Genomic DNA, 4,150 nt, shown 5'->3' with positions numbered 1-4,150 from the left:
CGCAATGTATCCGACTGAACCTGCGTTGCCAGCAGGACTTAGGTGAGACCCTGTTGTTTCCCCACCCCTTGGATTAGTCCATACCATGCTCGTCGCGTTGGAACGCATGCGCCAGCCGCCGGTGAGCCGCGCCGACGTGGGCAGTCGTGCCTGGCCACCGTCGGGTGCCCTGGCTCTCCCCGGTCGCTCTCCTAGCCACGGTGCCTCCACGCGAGGGGCCTGCGTGCCTCGTCGCTCGTTCCGCTCCGCCGGCAAGTCCTTCCGGCCGGAACCAGTGCCAGCCGGCCATGTCCGGCTGCGCTGCTCTGTTTTTGGGGTCACGTAGGGACCACGATTTGTAAATAGGAACAAGAGAAGGGGCTATTGTGATAAGACTGAGAGAGTACTGAATAGTGCTATCGGTAGCTTTGCGAATAGAAAATAACACGGGGACCTTTTAGCAAAACATTAGCACCCGTGTCGGATTCTGGTTTGGGGAGGCCGCGCACTGGGCCGACTTGCCGGCAACCGCTACTGGGCCACGCACCGTTACCGCGCGTCTCACTATGGCTGGGCTGCTGCCCATGGCCTGCTCGCTGCCCCGCACGGGCCGCTGGCCATGCGCCGCGCTTGGGCCGTCCGCTGGTCAGGTGCTCGCCTAGGCTGCGCGTCCGTGTGTGGCTAGCTGGGCCGCTCGCGCATCGCACCCTGATGGGCCGATTAGTGGCTGCCGGCCGTACCAGTGTTGAAATGTTTTTCAAAAAATCGGTTTCTAAGTTTAACTTGTAAAATCGATATAAAATGGTATAGAGGTCCAAAAATTGTGAAACCAGTTTTGTTAGTCTCCTAAAATTATGCTCTATCCATTAGTATATTTTGTTCACAAAGTTTAGCAATATTTTTGGGAGCTATATAAGTATTTTAAAATGCTTAATATTGTTAAAAGATGAACTTGTAGGAATTCCCGTGATAAATTGGTAATAGTATTGGATCTTAAATCTTTACAGTCGGGTCCTAGCAATATTAGGTACTCGCTGTAAATTTCGTAGCTCCAAAATAATTAGTTTGCTAGGTGGCTAATGATGCTTTATTTCGAATAAGGATTAATTGTTGGAATAAAGTAAAGAAACAACTTGAGTTCATATAATTAAAATAATTGTTGGGAAATAATGCCATGTTCGACAACATAGATACGTAGCTAAGTACGGTTGTCGTTAGAACTAGCTCGTTAGCTTGAGAGGCGTACGTCATATTTTATGAGTCACGATTGTAGTCGATTAATTATGTCTTTGCATTTGCATCGCATTGCATATCATATATGTACGATGATGGGTCAACGGATCAATTGAAGGATGATTGGGAACCCGAAGATGGTGTAATGGTATTCTCTCTAGGAGATGATGCAATGGGATTGTTATCCAGCTGATGGTGGATGATCTGAAGATGTAGATACTAACTTTAAATATATCTTACCCAGACAAGCCCCGGTGCATAACTCCTACTTTCTGTAGTTTAAATTATATTTGTGCATTAAGTTTTAAGGAGTTGATTGAAACCCACTTGCATATATATCTTTATCCTATGAGTCTTACTAGTATGATAGGATCGTGTAGAATGCTATGCTACAGGACTTCGGTAGAAGTTGAGTGATTGCCTGTCACTCGCGAGATATAGGAAATATGTTACTATATGATTATCACTTGGAATATATAAAATGGTGGAAAGGAAAATGGTGACCGGGCAGAGATGTGGTTTGGGTATTGGTGGGTGTCAGGGGCGGATCCAAGGCCCGGGCTGCCTGGGTTGCAGCCCGGGACGAGTCCATGTAGCCCCTGTAATATATGTGGTGTTTAGCCTAAAAAACTATGATCTTAATTAGACAAAAGGAGGCCTAAGAAGCAAGATCAGACTGTTTTGAACGTGAATCAGTAGCTCAGCCCGGGGCGCAGCCCCGTTCTGAATCCGCCCCTGGTGGGTGTAAGAGGTTGTGTCGCCGTGGACGCGGGGCATAGCTTGGTTACACTGCATTTTCCTGTCTGGTCAGTTAAGGACCGATCGTTGCATATGACTCTAGGCTGGTCACAGACTTATTATCTCGAGCACATACTTGTGTATGGGTGCTTGGAAGACTTGTTTCTCTCTTGTCGCGGATCCGACTCTTTCCGGACCGACTGTCAGGGTTTCTTTTTGGTGGAGGAGGTCCTTGTACCGCACTGAGTCTAGGACTTAGGGGCGGGGGCTTGGAGTCCTAGTTTGGATTAGACCTAGACACCCGGGACAGGAGAGTGACGGGTTGGTCCTGCTTGTGCCTGGGGTACAAGCAGGGCGTGTGTTTTCGGGGTACCCAGCTGAGGGCATTGATTCGCGAATCACCGGACGATCCGGTACGGCTTGTCCGCGGTTTAGCATCATAGTAAGAATTGAAAGATGAAAGATGGAAGATGGAAAAAGGAAATCTGATTGCATACCACCTGCTTGAAAGTAGCACAGGTGCTTATATAGAATGGTTAGTTAATGAACCAATGCGGCTATTAATAAAAATCGAATATAAGGACGCACGCTTAGTAATGCTTCCTGCAAATGCCACCCACAAGCCAGATAGCCTTGCATATCCTTGGAGTCTTTTTCTTTCCTCCTGTTGGATAAGTCTTGCTGAGTACAAATGAGTACTCAAGGTTTTATTCCCCCTGTTGCAGGTAACAGATGGAGGCTTGAGCTAACCTTTGTGTGTGGATTCCTCCTGGTGGACTCAGAGAGGATTTTCTTTATGCTGTGATCGTAGTTGTTATTTATAACTCTCACCAAATACTTTTATAAATGAAAGTTTCATAATCTGTTGTCATAGTCTATATATCAATACTTCATCATGACATTAATAGATGTTTATTTCCGCTGCAACTATGTTCGCATGTTTCTATTCCGCTGTTCAATTAAATTGTTTATAACTTTGATAACATGATTTTATTCCGCTGTTATGTTAATAAATATTATACTCTGATATTGTATTAAAAGTGATGTAAGAAATGGTTACGAATGATGTAAGTTTTATTCTCTCATTTGTGATCCTGATGGCAAAAATGTAGATTTTTGGGTTCTCCCTTGGGGTGTGCCCGATGGAACCGAGTAATTTAGTGTTCTCCCTCGAGTGCTTAGTATCTAATGGAAGACAAGCACTCCTGTGAGGCATTAAATTAGGCGGTTCTACCACACTTTTCCTGAAATTGACCAAAGAAAATGAGACCCGATGGCTGCAGGAAAGTAATGCAAGTATTAAATAGCTTTGAATTTCTCACTTATTTTTCTTAGAAGCCTCGTCGTCTGGTGGAAGAAAGCCAGTAAACTGAGTCACCAACTTCCTCCAGTGATCGTTGTCAACTATCCCTGTCACTGGAAGTCCCCCCAACCGAAGGCCAAATATAGCCTTGACGTCCTGCATGGTCAAGGTCATCTCGCCACAAGGTAGGTGGAACGTGTGGGTCTCAGGCCTCCACCTATTATAAGAATAGAACGACGGTTAGTTGTCTCAAATTTGTTACAAGAATGTTTACGTACAAATAAAGCACTCGCACCTGTCTATAGCTGCAGTAAGTAGTGCTGGGTCAAGGGGCGAAAGACCGTAGTTGACAACACGGATAAGCTCGAGGAAACCGGCACGCCGTATGTACGGCGCGTAACGCTCGCCCCACTGGTGCGCTCTGGTGTGCGTGCGGGGCCTCAAAGGAGGCAAGGCCACCTCTGCATCGTTGTCACTCAAGATGTGTGCTCAGTGCTGGTCGTCGTACTCCATCTCAAGAATGGGGTACAACGGGTGCTGCGTGGGAGGGGCCGTCCTATTACAAATTGATAAACAAAGGGTTAGAGTATTCAAATTACCAAAATTCAAATTAATATTATATAGCATTGTAAAATTTAAACTACTTGTTATGCAATACGAACATAATATAAAAGCACATGTATATATTCAAAGTAACATTAACAGACATATTAAACAACTTCACTAGGAATATAAGCATTTGACAAAAACTTCATACTACAACACACAACCTCAAACCTAAAAACTAAATAACTAAATAACTAACGAGAACACTAAAGAAGAAAGAAAGAGAAAGAGAAAAAAGACGAAAGAAAAAAAAAAAAAACCGCAAACGAAAAAACGAACGACCGAAAGCGA

General features: G+C 44.9%; 1 pseudogene; it reads right to left on the bottom strand.

Annotated features, from left to right (window-relative positions):
- Positions 1 to 3,268: 3,268 nt before the first annotated feature.
- Positions 3,269 to 4,150, bottom strand: part of LOC136499929 (histone-lysine N-methyltransferase ASHR3-like) — a 9,937-nt pseudogene continuing 9,055 nt past the window's right edge.

This window comes from Miscanthus floridulus, chromosome 13 (genome assembly GCF_019320115.1).
Source record: "Miscanthus floridulus cultivar M001 chromosome 13, ASM1932011v1, whole genome shotgun sequence".
NCBI classification, from domain to species: domain Eukaryota; kingdom Viridiplantae; phylum Streptophyta; class Magnoliopsida; order Poales; family Poaceae; genus Miscanthus; species Miscanthus floridulus.
This window is presented reverse-complemented; position numbering and strand designations above follow the sequence as displayed.